The sequence below is a fragment of the Poecilia reticulata genome, chromosome 3 (genome assembly GCF_904066995.2).
Source record: "Poecilia reticulata chromosome 3, P_reticulata-male-v2, whole genome shotgun sequence".
Classification (NCBI taxonomy): domain Eukaryota; kingdom Metazoa; phylum Chordata; class Actinopteri; order Cyprinodontiformes; family Poeciliidae; genus Poecilia; species Poecilia reticulata.
The window spans coordinates 3,403,783-3,420,548 of NC_088832.1; the positions used below are offsets into that span (position 1 = coordinate 3,403,783).

A 16,766-nucleotide genomic window follows, 5' to 3' on the forward strand; every position below is an offset into this window, starting at 1 on the left:
GAGTACCACTCACTCATGTAAGACATTGAATGATCACTAAAAACCAGAACCCATCATAATTGTAGAGAGATAAGGGACATCAATGGCAGAATATATTTAGGCTTTAAAAAACAACTCTCACCACATTGTAAATTTGGCGCACAGCTTAATGAAGCGATCGCAACCTGAAGACTGGAGATATGCAAAAGAGACTATTGTCCAAAAATGATCTGGCATTTCATTGTCAAGGTGAACCAGACAGCAATAGTGATGGAAACTGCCTCAAACACACTGGGATTTCCTGGAAAGTTCCTGTGTGTAAACAGAGTTCATCAGAAGAAAATAAATAAACAATAGCAATGAAATAGAAAATTCCTGAAGAAATTTTACCGGGGCCTGCCAAAGTGTGCCCGCAGGTTTGAACTAAACATTTTACCTACAGCTTGCACAGCTGGACAGCTCTTCGCTCCTGAAACGTATCAGGAGCACACACAGGCAATACTAATAAACTTTACATGGTTCATGACCAATATCCAATGACTGAAGCTCTTGCCAGATCAATCATCAAAATTCTATGGCTGATCTGGTTCACTGCAACAGAACAATTGCTGAACCCAATGACGACTATAAGCTTCGCACATGTGGTTCTCACTCATGGTTCGAAATAAAAAAAATAGACAGTCGGTAATAGTTTATTTCTCGAAATTTTTCAAGCTTCATACTAAGGATTTTAATTCACACTCAAAAATTCAGAGAAATAATAATTTTATATAAGCAAAATATAAATAGTCACAGGAAATATGTATTCTTCCCACAATGCATTGTGAGACCTGCCTCGGCGCCTGTTTGTGAGACTACTCCCTGCCTCTTTCTGGGACCCGTTGCTATGGTAATTAATTATCTGGACCTGGGCTAGCTTTCTCTGGCAGACAGTTTGCTGGAGACAGAGTTTCTATACTTGAGACACTCAGCGTCGGTCTCAAGGACCCTGACAAAAAACCATAAGCCCTAGCAAATTTTTGAAAACATTTTAATATTATATCTTCTATTATCTTCTAATCTAATATTATAACTAACTCGGGGGGAAAAAGATAATAAAAGCTAATGTTATTACTTACCTGAGAAGCTTTTATTTTGAAATTTTCATTAAGCTTCTTTTGAAATTGCAACACTAATCCCGGGTGTAACAGTGGTTTTGTTAAACCAGTTATCTAATGGCCAATTACATGATGTAAAAATTGTCAAGGCTTTTATATTGAAATTTTCAGTAAGCTTCATTTGAAATGGCCACACTAACCTGATGTGTAATAGTAATTGGGTTAAATCAGTTATATAATGCTCAAAACACAAGTAGTTCAATACCAGCCAAGTCCTCCTCTCTAGTAACAGACAGTTCCGCCATATTGTAGTCCTTACATGCTGCGCCAGCCTCTCTTTTAACTGAGTCTTGGCCATAGATAGAACTACAGTTATGGCGTGTTTGTAGTCCTAAGCAGCAGCTCTGCTCTGCTCTGTGTTCCGTTGCCACGGTAATTAAAACACCCTACCAAGTGCAGCTGTGAGTGACAGACAGTTCCGCCATGTTGTAGTTCTGACATTCTGCTCAACCCCCTGTTAATAACTGAGTGTTCAGACATAGTTAGAACTACAATGATGGCGTGTTTGTAGTCCTAAGGAGCTCCTCTGCTCTGTGTTCTGTTGCTACGGTAATTAATGCCCTGCACCTGTTGGTGGCATAGAAGGTGGGAGAATTAGTTTTAAACCAGCCTGTTTCTCACAAAAAAAGCACTTCGAACAACTCCTTCCGTTCAGGAACCGTGACACGTATTCGAAAACCGTTTGAAGCGTACGAGAGGGCTATTTGTCGTCTCCGATATTCTCGCGATTCATATCTCTACCTCGCTCACAGTATTAACAGCGATGAGAGATAGATGATGTGCGCTGAGGTCTGACATTTTTCAGAAATATATGAAAAATCATGGGTCTGAGCATGAGTTTATCCTGTCGCACCACATCGGTCGGAAACACCTGGACAGAAAACCATAAGCCCTAGGGACATTTTGAAAAACATTTTACCAGAGCAGGCATGCGTATCTATGTCCTGACCGACTTTGAGGCCAATTGGGCGATATTTGTGGGCGTGAGGGCGAGTTAGAAATTATTTTGGGGACAGAAATCCACTCTCTACCACTAGAGTGTCCCTCACACTCTAACCTTTCGAAAAATTTTAAACTTTGGGTCTTTTCGAGACAAGTTGTGGACAAACCGTAATTTGTATCGACGAACTCGCTTTTTACGTCGCCATTGTAACTCCGATTCACAATAAAAATAATAGCTCCAATGCCGGGATCAAGCCGCACGTTTTGATACCACTTTCGTGGGTGGACACTCAGCGGTACGAGCCGCATTAACAGTAATGGAAGAATAATGAATAATCTATAAAGAGACATTCTATTAGGTGTAGAACAATAGGTGCCTGCCATGCATTACATGGAAGGCAGTGATCGACTTGCTTCGCAAGGCAGTCACTGCTCTTCCCTATGTAATGCTAATGGCATGCCCCAATTAACGAGCAGAAGAGTTTTCATACTCTTTAAGAAGATAAAACTAGTATCCTATGCCCTCAGAGAACCAGAAAGAGCTGGACAGACTAGAAGCCATGGGCAAAACAGACCGGAGTGAGTGGGCTTCACCCATTGTTGTCGTTTCAAAAGTAGACAAATCCATTAGGATATGTGGGGATCCTAATGTTTCCTAATGGATCTCCATAGATCAAAATTGTAATAAAATTACAATTAACTAGAAGAGGAAGTATACCCATTACTAAACACTGAAGATTTGTTTGCTACACTGGCTGGAGGACAACTGTTCACATATTTCCAGTCACATACCTATCAGCAGATACAATTGGATAAAAACTCAGAAAAATATCTAACTGTAAACACACACTGAGGACTATATGCCTATTGCTACCTGTCATAGCCTCCTGACTACCAGTAGTTCATTTTCGTCTTCTGTAGAGGACATTTCTAAACTTGAATATCTCCCACCCCCTGCATTCTACTGAATTCATTCCTTTTGGTATCTAGAGACATTTAGGGCTTTTCAATGATACCACATGTGAAGGGGTGGGACTTTTGTAGATACCTTTTTCTAATTCATAAAAATGGCGTTCATCAGTAATAACACATTTTATGGGAAGAGACAAAGTAAGTGCATAAAACTTTTTATTGTGCAAATTTTGGTTTAACATTTTGCTGGAATATTCTAAATAAGTCTTTTAGCAGCATATTAAAACATTCTATGAAATATTGTGACTGTATTTTATTCTAGTATTTAAAAAAAATTGTCTTCTGTAGTGTACACATATTTCAAAAATAACTTTTAAAAAAAAATGCTTTCAGTATTCTAATTACCTTATAAAGACTGTGGGATTAAAAAAATGGTGATTGGACAATATTTTTTTTCCTGGTAGTCAGGAGGATATGAAGTTTCCAGTGTGCTGTCGATCTTTCATGGTGTCATGGACCAGATCTTACAAGGACTAAACCATGTCTAGATTCAGACTGTCGTACTTTTTGGACGACATCCTGAACACAGCAGGCTCCAGAGAGGAACATCTGAGAAAGCTAGATGAAGTGTTGGGTTGCCTGGAAAGACAAGGGGTAAAGTGAAACAGTCCATGTGTAAATTCATGGAAGGCAGAGTGGAGTATTTAGGGCACATTGTGGACAATGAAGGCCTCCATCCTACTGACCAAAAAAAGGAAATCATCATAAATGCTCCCAGTCCCAAAAATTAAACTGAACTGCGTTCATATATTGGACTGTTGAACTATTGGAAGGTTCATGAAAAGTCTGTCTATGCTGTTGAAACCTATGAACACTTTACTGAAGAAAAAGAGTCCATGGAAGTCTACGTCTGAATGTGAAGAGGCCTTTGAAAAATCAAATGGACTGCTGTTACACAGCAAGGCTCTAATACACTATGATGCAACAAAACCAAATCTTTGCATATCAGCAAAGATTTAGGAGACGTGTGGGATGTGTCTTTCTATCCCACATAATGGAAACCCATAGGTTTTGCATCTCGTACACTGAATTCAAGCAGCTCCTGAAAAGGAACAGCATAAAACAGACTCTGGTCCCATGTACCATCCAGTGTCAAATGGTGCAGGGGAATGATTGGTGCAGACAGTAAAGGCAGCAATTAGGAAGCAAGTTCTGGCGGATAAGATTAACCATGTAAGTTCAAGACAAGCAAGCTGGCAAACGTTCTGCTGATGTACAGAAGCACACCACATACAGTGACTGAAGTTGCACCAGCAGAGCTGTTTTTGAAGGGTCAGTTGAGAAGTAGGCTTATCCTGCTCAAAACAAGTTGTGAGAGCTGTTCAAGAAAGACAAAACACACAAAAGACTTACCATGACAAAGATGGCTGCAAAATTACAGAACCTGCTACCAGGAGAACGGGTATATGTCAGAAATTTCCTTGGGGGAAAGGAGAGCTGATTAAAGGCAATCGTTGAAACGCTTTGGACTAGTAATCTACCTAATCAATGATGGTGTGAGAGAGCACTCCACACACATTGATCATTTGCTGTGCTCATAGGAAACTGAAATGTCACCCCATGGCAAGTGAGAATTTGACACATGTGGCAGTATATCCTGTAGGCACCACACAAATGCCTGGATCTAATTGTTTGTGGTGCTGGCTGTCTGTATATAAAGGGCCCTTCCTCACCTGGTTGACATCACCTTGTTTTCCTTCTGGTGCAGACCTCAACATTTGCTGGCACTGCATGCTAGGTAAGGCAGTCTTCATCGCCCTCTATCAAGATTGTTACTTGTGATTTATTTCCATTTTCTGTACAACAGCCGCATATTAATGCACGCTTGGATGGTGCGCTTAACGACGCTCTGATCGCGGATCAATCTTCCTCAGGTAAGAAGCTTCCCACACTCGATGGTGGTTAGCTTAGCTTTAGCTCAGCTTCTGTTGTATATCCAGGCTGCCCGTACAAGCTGCCTGATTACCCTTCCTGTCAGAGGCACTACTTATAGAGCTCAGTGGTAAGTGAAATGCTAATATTTTGCATGCTTCCAGATTACATTTTTAACATTTATTTTTGATAGATGCTGCTGTTTGTCGTTGGCCAGCTGTTTGCCTGTTGTCCTGCTTGTCCCTGGCTGGCAGTCCGCCTGTCTTGGTTGTCTGCTGTCTATACAGACCGCCCCACTAAAATCCCACAGAAGTGCTGCTGAGATAACTGTGCAAGCACAGTTATCACTAACCACCTCCAAGCGACACTACAAAAATAAAGATGAAGCAAAAGGAGCAACACCTCTATGCCTACCCGGGGACCAAAGCTGCAAAGAGATGCACACGATCAACACTTAACTCACCTTGATTATGTTGAAGGACAAAACACCGCTCCACACCTGACAACAATCATGACAACCAACAACCACAAAACAATTCCAAGCTGTTGGCATTGCCAAAAGCAGGTAGGGAGACATACAAAAATAAAAGACAAAACAAGAAAACAAAGCAAAGCAAAGTCTGAGTGGCCAGGCAAGACAGGCAAGAGCCAGCCAGCTTCACTCCGCTACACCAGTTCCTTCCCTCTCGCCCCCTTTGGCACGATGGAGCAAGCAGCTTATATAGCCAGGAGATGCTGGGCCCTAGCGGATCCTAGATGTGCTACTTCCGGACAAAGAACAATTAGTATATGGATGGATCACACCTTTAACACTTTCCAGATATGAAGGTGCTTCCTCCATTTCCATGAACCATATATATGAGTTGTGCAACTTCCATGTTTTTCAGCCCTTGATCAGGACATATCCTAAAAACAAAATATATAACTGATTTAAGTTTTGCCAAACATAGCGGTGCGGCTGAAGCTTCTCATTCTTCAGTTCATGTGATGGTGTGGAAGTAGAGTTTCATGTCATCGGCAATCTATGTTTGTTGCCTAAATTTAATGAATATAATCCAGACTCGTTCTTTGTCATTTTTGAGCGTGTGGCTGTGATGCGCAGCTTGTCGAACTCTGCACATATTTTCTTGTTGCAGTGTGTGCTTGAAGGCCATGCCCAGGAGGTTTTTCTATGTTGTCGAACTCCGATTGCCATGATTATGCCAAGGTGAAATCCGCCATTTTAAAAACTTAAGAGTTGGTGCCTGAAGCATATCAGCAAAGATTTAGGAGTTGTAGAAAAACCTCTGGACAGAGTCATCTGGAATTAGATCTGATTTACGCGCTGGTACATAGTGGTTGGTGTCAAAAATTTTGAGCAACTGTGTGAGCTCATTGTTCTTTGAGCAATTTAAAAACTCAGTTCCTGAAGTGGTTGCTACCTATTTTTGCGAGCAGAAGGTTGAGACTGCAGCTGCAGCGGTGGCGCTTGCAGATAACTACGTTTTATCCCACAAATTCCAGTTTCCAACAGGGAATGATTTGAATGGTTTGACCTTTTGCCCGTGACGCATGACGCAGTTGCCTCTCGCGCAGTGAGATAAGGCGGCTAACTGCAGAGCTCAACGTAGCGAACGTTCCAGATTACAGATCAGTTTTTGGTGAATAAAGTGGAGTAACTTGCTGCTTGTCAGATGACGGAAAACGTTGAAGTATCGTTTCTGCTTCAGCTCGGAGTCGCGGTTTAAGCAGAGAGGTAATGAAATACAACAGACACTGACAGGCCTCTGCGTCTGCCTTTCTCTGAAGAACTACTGAGGGGAGGAGACAGCCAGGTGAGGAGAAACTGTTCTTATCTATCGATTCAGTATTTCTATCATACAGACATTAGGCTGTTGTTGTGCTATTAGCTAGCCGCTAGCTAAACTACTTTGCTAGCAAATCAAAATAACTAAAAGCTTCTTCCCTGTATCTTTAATGATATCAGTCATTCTTTAGTATTTATTATGCAATAAGGGCACATCACCCATCCAAAACCGATCATCTCCATAATGGATATATGTCAGATCTTCTAATTTCCTTTGCTGCATAATGTACATTTCATTTATTCTGGCGTTAGGTAAATGTATCTTGAAGGAAAATAACACTTAAAAGTCCAACAAGGATATTCATTTAGAATTAAAAATAACTCACACTGAATTACCATGATAGATATAATGAATATAATAAAAGTGTCATTAATGAAGGGGAAAAAACTCAACCGAGACTTTAAGTAAGTTTAGGGTCTGGTTCACAGAGTATGAAGTTAAATTTGTTTCCCAATTATTCAATGGAAAAGAAAAACTAACCTCAGTTAAGTAAAATAAAATTGTAATCAAAACTTTTGGAATTGTAATGATTCCTTTGAAAGAAAAAGTTTTGTTTAAGACTTTTTTTTAATTAACTCATTTTTACCAAACAAACATTTATTTGCACACATCATAAATCTTTTGTTGTGATTTTAGTCCCTGCTCAAGACGTCATGTGAGAATCACGAGCAAAACTTTGAGTCACAAACAAACTTAGAATATTAAGAAAAGATTTCTGACAAGCGCAAATAACTTTGTTTTGCAAAAAAGAACGTTAACTTCATGAGTCAAAAATGTGTGATTTAAATTTTTTATAAAGTTTTTTTAAGCAAAACTCAGTAGGTTTTTCTCATGGTGACATTCATTAACAATTCAATTTTTGCTTTTGTTTAGTTTTTTTCTGCAGTTTCACGTTAAAGTTTGATGCAGCTCTGCTTTCCTGAATGGACCGTCTTCATCTCCACTGCAAGTGTAGCAAACAGGCAGATCTTTGTTTTATAGATTACTGTACACTAAAAGGTTGCATTGTGTCCTTGTTTATATTTTAATAGTGTAATTCTGTAAAGACAAAATATGTCTGGTGGTCCAGCTCTGATTTACATATCTTGTTAAATTGCGGGTTTGAATATTGCAACACTTTCCTATAACAAAGTAGACCTGCAGAAAGAAATTACTAATAACATATCTTACATAGGCATAGTTGTATGGATGAATGGACGGATGGACATTTTTGTAATTTATCATTGTTTATTCAACTCTGAAAGCTGAGAGGCTGTTAATATTCTGTCCTAGAAGGTGGTTAGATGGGCCCTTTTTTTGTTGAGTTGTGTGTGTGTGTGTGTGTGGGGGGGGGGTTATTTGTTCGCATCCACCTGAATAATATGTAGTTGCGACCCTGATTTGTGCGCTGCGCTCAGACACCAAATCCAGAGCCGTAACGCACAACCTGGACGCTGGAGAGGTCTAAAATCCTATTTATTGTTTTCCAGACAATACTGGAACACACAGAAGCTGTTTTTTTGGTACTGTTGTAACGATTAAACAATCTCCCCTTCTTATAAGTGGAGATACATTGTTGATGTTATAAAATAACTTGCAATTAAATATTGGCAAAGATCATTGTAATTTTCACAGGTGGCGGAGCGTTGTTGTCAGCAGCTGCTTAAAGTAACTAAAAAAGTTACTTTTAATATAACTTAGTTACTTTCCAAATCAAGTAATCAGTAATATAACCAAGTTACTTTTTCAAGGAGTAATCAGTAATCTGATTAAAGTTACGTTTTCAAAGTAACAATGTCATCACTGGTTATGTGTGCCTGGTAGATGGTGGCAGGAAGGTGCTTGTAAAAATACTTCGAGACACAGGTGCATACGACTCTTTTATTCGGGCTGACGTGCTGCCTCTGACCGAGGATTCTGAGTTGGGCGGTTGTGTTTCCGTGCGGAATATCAGTTTAAATGTCATGCATGTTCCCCTTCACAGACTACATCTGGAGTGTGAGCTCTTTAATGGGGAGGTGACATTGGCCGTGCGCCACGCATTGCCTTTTGAGGGCACTCCATTGATTTTAGGTAACAAACTAGTGGGTGCCCACATGTGGGCTACCGCCCTATCGATCAGCTCTGCTGTCAGAAGGCCATTAGTGCTGGTGAACGGTCATGATGAGCCTGAAGTTCCTGGTACAATCATGGCTAAGGTGAAGATGCACTTTCAGTTTGTGCCTGTCAGAGAGGCAGAAGATGGAAAAGCACATTTGTTTTTGCCTCTCAGTGATGGTCCTGTGTTTCCACTCCGCACCATACTTATGGTCGAACAGAGCGTTGATTCCTCTCTGGAATCGCTGGTTTTGCTCCTGCCTCCAGGTGACTTATCGGGCAGTTCATGTGGTTACCTTCTCAAATACACACTTTGTGTGAGACAATGGGAGCCATGTGTTGAGTTTACTAAGGGTGTTGCCCTTAAAGTCTGGCACTTTTTGAAAATACTATTTCTTGGACATTCTGTACATCAAGGGATAGGTTAGAGTTTTAGAGTGATTTTATTTTTGTATGCGCTTATACTCGGCCGTTTTGCTTGATCTCTTCCACTCTCTTCACTTCACCTAACTCAAATGCTTCTAAGGTGCACCGTTGCTGAGAACAGGAAGTTGGAGTAGATGATGTTGGGCTGATCAGTCTGAGATGGATCACCTCTGCAATTCTGGTCAGTAATGTAAATATTTGTTTGTATATATTTTTGTAAATATTGTTTTGAAAGAAAAAAAAATAGATGTATAAATTGATTATATTTTGCTGGCTCGGGGGAATCTGTTTTGTGGGTGGGGTGTGATGGCCCCCTCCACTTTACGTGGAGGGATCAGACTAATTGTTCTTTGTCCCAAGGCACACCAGGAGTAGCACATCCAGGATCTGTTAGGGCCCAGGGTCTCCTGGCTACAGAAGCTGCTTGCTCAATCGTGTCTAAGGGGGGGAGAAGGAAAGAGCTGGTGAAGCGGAGCTGAAGCTGGTTTGAAGCTGAGCTGCCTTCTCTGCCAGCTTTTCAGGCTGGCTCCTGCCTGTCTTCCCTGCCCACCCAGAGTTTGATTTGTTTTCTTGTCTTTTCTTTTTGCAGGACCCCCTGCTCAGACCCCCTGCTTTTGGCAATGTCATTGGCCACAGGGTCCTTTAGTTTTCTTGTTTTATTTCATATTTGTTGAAGTCCGTGTCTCCCTGGGTTTTTTTATGGCTCAAGAGATTTGTTTGAAAAATATACTAAAAGTTTAATTTAATGTTAATGTTGAAAAAACTATAGTAATAGTATATAACATTGTGTGCTCATCACCATGATGAGATTCAAAGGGCAGTTTTTAAAATTTTCATTTGTTTATTGTTCTATAACTCAAAGTATTTGACAGAGTAAATTTTGGGTTTTCTCTCTCTCTCTTTCTTGTGTTTTCCAGAGTGTACAGATTCCAGAAATCGAATGGGAAGACATTGGACTTCCTCTTTAGAACAATTCAAGCATCACAGTTCTGAATTTCATCCTTCTTTAAAAAATGCAGATAACCTGACAGCCACATACATACCAGTGTCGTTTGGCTGACATTTTCACTGCTGCAGTTCAGCTTTGTGAACATCTTTTTATTCTGTCAATGATGTTGTCTAAATTTACAACTGATTTCTTACATGGAAAGCAAAATTCTTGGGTTAACTATTATATTGAGTAATACTTTATCTCAATGGGAAATTAAGTGTTATTTTAAATTCACAATTCAAATTCTTCATAGAGTTATTGTAGGTGGTGATGGTTGTGGGCAGGAAAGATCTCCTGCAATTCATTTTTTCCTGCAGGATCCACTTTACGGCATAATGACAATATCACTCCTTGCCATGTTACAAGTTTATTTTGTTGAGTTTGACATTTATCCATACATCTAGAACTTATCTGAATAAAAACAATCAGAAAATTTAAGAACTGCTTCTTTAAATTTTCACAACAAACACAGGTCAAAGCTGTTTCATATATAACAAATTGCAAACATTACAACAATAGCTTCAATGAAGATCATATTTCATATTCTTTGCAAGAACAAGGTTTGTTTGAGGAAATCCTTATACTCTTCATCTTTTGATCCTATCATACAGAAAATTGGAAGAAAAAAAATATATATTTTTTTCATTTTCAACATCACCTTAAAGCACTGAATAATTTAACCATACTTTGAATAGTACCAAATACATACTATAGATTACAGTAATTTAAAAAAAAATTTTAATAGTAATTTAATTTTGATATCGAAGAGAAAGACTGGTCCCAACCCGTAAATACCCTTTACCAGGCCGTTTCTGTGTGGATGGATGGTGTTTTGGTTTGAGACAGAAAACTTCACTGAGTCCATTTTGTCTCTGTAGCCTTTACAATTTTATTTAAAAAAATTTTTTATCAGCCTCCTTAGCCAACCCATCTGCTCTTTCATTACCCAAAATACTCATATGAGCATAAGTCCAAAATATATTTTTGCTTTGTTCACATCTTTTATGATGAACAACCATAACCTCAAATAATATGATAAGCGACTGTGGATAGAGTAGTCGTCTTGTGATTGGAAGGTTGTAGGTTCGATTCCAGCTTCCTCCTGCCACATGTTGATGCGCCCCTGGGCAAGGCACTTAATGTGACTTTAGTGCAGTGGTTCTTAACCTTTTTTGAGCAATCGAACCCCTAAGTTTCATATGTCCACTCATCGAACCCTTCTTTGGTAACAAATAAATATGATTTTTTTTTCAAAATTCAAAATGTGATACCTACAAATCAGTGTGACTTCTGCTGTTGTTTCTCAGAGGCCAGTTCGGATATGAGTGGTTTCACCTTGGCAAGTGCTACTCTCATGTCATCTTCACAGCAAAGTCTGTTCCTTTTCTTTGTTTTTATGTCCAGCATCCTTGAAAAGGATTGCTCACAAAGATATGTTGTGACAAATGGTATAAAATATTCCAGGGCTTTCTTAGCAATAACTGGGTACTTTTCCATTTGTCGACACCAAAACGTTGAGAGTGTTGTTGTTCTGAAGAGCTGCAGTTGAACCTGGCTCTGCTGAATTTCAATGATTTCGTCGAGGTATTCATCATTGACATCCGCTGTCTCAACAGCAAACATAAATGACCGTCTCACCCATGCTGGATAGGACTCTTTTGGAGGGAAATATCCGTCGAGAGACTTTGCAAGCTCATCTAAGTGCGTGGCAATTGTTTGCTTCAGTTCCATGGATACAGAATTGTCTCCGATTCCAGGCACATCTTCGATCTTAGTTACCCAGTCATCCAAAAGGGGAAAGTTTGCAAAGTTATTGTTCTCTGTTTGTCGTTTTCATAACGTCTGTTCTTTTTTTAAAGCCTTCAGGCTTTCTTCTGCTTGCATGATGTTGAAACCACCACCCTGCATATGATTGAGAGCTGCAAATATATCAGCCATGTAAGCTAAAATCACAATGAATTCAGGATTTTTGAAGCAATCTCTATGACGATGTTATTGCTCTTGCAAAAACAGGGCTAATTCCACACGCATGGCAAAAACACGATTCAGCACCAGTCCCCAGGATAACCACCGAACATTAGAATGGTACAGGAGTATCTCGAATTCAGAGCCCATTTCTTTACACAGCTCACTAAAGATGCGGTGTCTCAGAGCACTATTTCGCACATAGTTCACACCTTCCACCACAGTTTTTAATACTTCTGCCATTTTTGGAGGCAAGGTTTTAGTTGCCAATGCATGCCTGTGTAGAATGCAATGCGTAACAATGATGTGTGGGTGCATTGGCTTTTACTAGCTTTTACTACCAAAACCAGACTTTCTTCCCAGGATGACTGGAGCTCCGTCTGTACAAACTGCAGAAACCATATCCCATGAAAGATTATTGTCTCTGAAGAAGTCATCTACAAGCTTCTTGACATCAGCTGCCTTAGTTGTTGTTGTAAAAGGCTTACAAAATAAAAAAATCTTCTTTTATCGTGTCTTTTTTCACATAGCGCACAAAAACAGCAAGCTGGCTTAGGTTAGAAACGTCTGTGGTCTCGTCAAGTTCAAGGCTGAATTTTGCCGGACTTGAAATTAGATCTGCAACTATTTGAGCCAAGATGTCTTTACTCATGTTCTTTATTCTGTCGCTGATGATGTCATTTGAAAGAGGAATTTGGGATAATTTACCGTCGGCCGCTGTTCCGAGCAGCAGATTTGCCATCTTTAACGCAGCTGGTTTTATGAGTGTTTCACCGATGGTGTGTGGCTAACCCTGCTGTGCTATCTAGTAAGCAACTTCGTAAGATGCTGTGAGGATCGGTTTGCTAACAGGTACAAGTCCAAGAGCAGGCAGGGTGGCCCTTTCACCGAATCTGGCTTGTTTCACCTTGAATTCAGCAAGCGTTGTGTTCTTGTATTCGACAACATAGAAAAACCTCCTGGGCATGGCCTTCAAGCACACACTGCAACAAGAAAATATGTGCAGAGTTCGACAAGCTGCGCATCACAGCCACACGCTCAAAAATGACAAAGAACGAGTTTGGATTATATTCATTAAATTTAGGCAACAAACATAGATTGCCGATGATCCAAACAAATAAACGTACGTTAAGCAAACTATGTATTTGAATCAATCAAAAATAATGCCACCATAAAAAAAGTCAAAAACATGATCATTTTAACAATGAACTTACCTTGTTATAATAAGCTCTAGACAAGACGCCATACTGCTGCCTCCGCTCCTCAGGCAAACATGTGACGTAGTAGCGGAACAACACGGCGTCGGCCGGGGGGCGGGGCTAATGACCGGGCCCAAATAATAAAGCTCATGATAATTTAACTTCTGCGACAGACTGATGACCTGTCCAGGGTGAACCCGCCTCTCGCCCGGAACGTTAGCTGGAGAGGCACCAGCAACCCTCCTGACCCCACTGAGGGACAAGGGTGTAAAGAAGATGGATGGATGGATAATTTAACTTTACAACATAGACATGATGCCCGCAACAGCGAAGCTAACAAGTTTCATCACCACAGAGAGCGACTGTCATTTTAAAGTCTATCTGACATGAAGTACAACAAACCAAGAGAAGAACAGAAACATCAGGCTACTGGTCACTAATGATGAAACAACACAAATTCAAAACATGTTAACGTAGTCCGTAGAAATGCTCTGGCTAGTTTGCCATTTGTTGCCAAGTGACTGATGATGACGTTGATGACAAACTTTACCCAGAATGCACCTGGAGACAATAAGGACGATTAATTTGTAGTTTTGTGTGTCATAAAGTTAAATATAAGAGTGAAAATAAGGTCAGTAATGTAGCACATTTTATTCAATATTTTACACCCACTATGTCACTAAAATCAGTCAGTCTGTGTTAGGTAAGTTGTATTATTATCATAAGGTATTATTATCATCTATTTGTTATACTTTTATAATGTTCTTACATTATGTACTCTTATTTGTTTAGTCATATCTTTAAGAAATGTCCCTGTATTGTTGATCTCTCTGATTTCCTTTCTCAGAGGGCCTCTCTGAAGAAGAGCCGTGACAGCAGCTCTTCACAGAACGTCCTGCTTTTGACCTCTTAGCTGTAAAACCGTCGCTATGAAGATGTACAACTTGTTCCGTTTGACCCTGGGTCAGGAACTGGAGAATCTAGGTTAAGATAGATTGTGTTGTTAGTTGGATGACAATCATTGGCGCTGTAACTGTGTGATGAAGTGTTTTTCCCTCCTCCCTTTAGAGTTACAGCGCTCTCTGTGATTAGGGATCCTAAAGACAATAAAAAGAGGGGGGCAGGTAAATGTGCTTTCAGAGCGGTAGGAGATTTGTAACTGAAAGCACATTTCTGTCTGTTCTCCTCGCGAGTATTCAGAATCTAACTTTCTCTCGTCTTTCCTGTGTTATTTAATTTGTGTTAATAGGTGTCAACTCTGACAGTCTGGTAAGGTTTTTAGCAACCATGAGTTAACAATGGGGCACCCTACTATATAAGCTATCATACACAATGCACAATAGGAGGGGGCTCTATTTTTACAGTTCTTGTTAGATGTGATTAAAAAATTCGCCCTAGCGAATTAATCTGTTTGTGTGGCGTCACAGAGCCACGAGGCTGTTGTGGTGTATTGATTTCCTCCGTAATGAGGTCCGTTAGTTAGGCATTTTGAAAAATACACTTCAGGGGACTTTGGCAGGTTCATCCAGAGATTCAACCGGATCTCTGGCTTTGTGCTGGGTTTCTTTACTATTCGTTTCCCGGAGAAGTTTTACTGTGTCTCTTAATACAAATTTTGATTGGATTTATGTTTGTGTATTAGATAGCATTAGCTTGCATCCGCTAGGAAATTTTGACTCATTTCCGAGGGACTAATAATTATTTGGGTTCATTTGGTTTGATTTGTATCACTTCTGAGCTAAAAGATTTGACTAAATTTGTTGATTTGATTTTGGGTGTATCACCTTCCTCTGGGACTCCAAATGGTTTTCCCGGTTGGACGAAAGGACAGAGATAAATTGAGGCTTGTTTTGCCTTGGACTTAACCCATCCCTAAAAGAGATTGGTTGAGTTGAAGTTGGGAAATTTATTACATTGCATTATACATTATTTTTAGCCGGCGCCTGACATTTTCTTTTTCTTTTCCTCTCTGTCTTTTATTGGTTGAACTACGACGTCGTCTGTGGCTGTGTTTCTGTGTTTTGTACACTTCTCTGTGTTTGTTGCGATTTTGGTTTGCTTGCTGCTGTGGATCAATCAATCAATCAAATTTTATTTGTATAGCACATTTCAGCAGCAAGGCATTTCAAAGTGCTTTACATAATTAAAATAAAAACAGAAATAAACAGTGAGAAAGAGAGAAATTTAAAAAATAAATAAAAATAAAAAAACAAACTCCCGCCGTCCTTTGCGGAATTTAACTATTTCATAGAGGACGCCGCCGTCCCACACAGAATTTAACTAACTTAGAGTTAGGGGAGTCTGCCCTCCCGCGGACTTTAACTGCTTTTATTGTACCTGACAGTGCCTAGGATTCTCAGGGTTTAACTTCCTTTGCGGAATTTAACTTTGGATTGTGGTGTTTTGAGTCTGGACAGCTCTGTCTCTGTGTGTTTGTGTGCCTGCTTGTCTGCGGGTTGTTTTGTTTCTGTCTCAACAGAGACGGGGTTTCACCGTCTATTTGTTTTCATGTGTACTAACTTTGTGTCTGTCTTCCGCCGTTGTATGTTCAACCTGTCTGTCTGTCTGTCTGTCTGTCTGTCTGTCTGCGTTGTGTTGAGGGTGTGCAGAGGAGATTTGTGTTTCGTTATGTGTTTCTCTGTTTGTTTGTCTTGTGGTTGTTGTGTTTTTGGATGGTGAATGAGAATATGTTATGAAATGGTTTTTGCTGGATGTTATATTGCTGAATTTCTGTTAACACATGGCCTGTTGGGGCACATGGCTTCTGTGGGACAGAGATTCCTTTTCCCCTTTGGTTACAAATCTTACTGGCCTCTGTTTCCCAGAGCGGGGGGACTGAGTGACCATTCCATTTGCATTTTGGGAGTCCTTAAGTTGTTCTTTTTCAGGATTCTTGGATTTTGATATGAATTTCTTTTGAACTTGTATTTTATGTTGAAATGAAAAGTACAAAATAACAAATTTACAAATGTTTCTACTTTCTCAGCAGGGGACATGAAACCATCTCTAACATTTCTGGATCTATAAGCTGCTACTTACAGGCTTCGAAGAATTCAACCTCGAATGCGGCGTTCATAACAAACACGTGTTCATCTGCTCTACCGCTAGCAAACAACCGTACTGATTAAAAAACATAAAAGTCAAGCAGTTCCCTAAAAGTCCAACAGATGGCAGCAATGCGCCATGCAAAACAAAACACCCTCAGTTTACAGGACACACTTCCTGCTAAAGAGCCCCCTGGTGGTTGAAGAAAAATCCACACATAAACCGGAAAATACAATATATGAAAAAAAATCTGAATGCTCTCTGGTATTGTTCAGGGGGCCGGACCAAATGTGGA

The 16,766-nt window shown here is 40.0% G+C and overlaps 1 protein-coding gene and 1 long non-coding RNA gene across 5 annotated transcripts in view; one reads left to right on the forward strand and one right to left on the reverse strand.

The window, feature by feature from the left end:
- Positions 1-16,766, reverse strand: part of celf1 (cugbp, Elav-like family member 1) — a 144,876-nt gene that overhangs the window by 101,646 nt on the left and 26,464 nt on the right. The gene's annotated exons all lie outside the window — the stretch shown is intronic.
- Positions 3,938-5,483, forward strand: LOC103462349 (uncharacterized). Its single transcript, XR_533334.3, has 3 exons — positions 3,938-4,788; positions 4,858-4,924; positions 4,991-5,483. It is a non-coding gene; the product is annotated as an uncharacterized LOC103462349 (long non-coding RNA).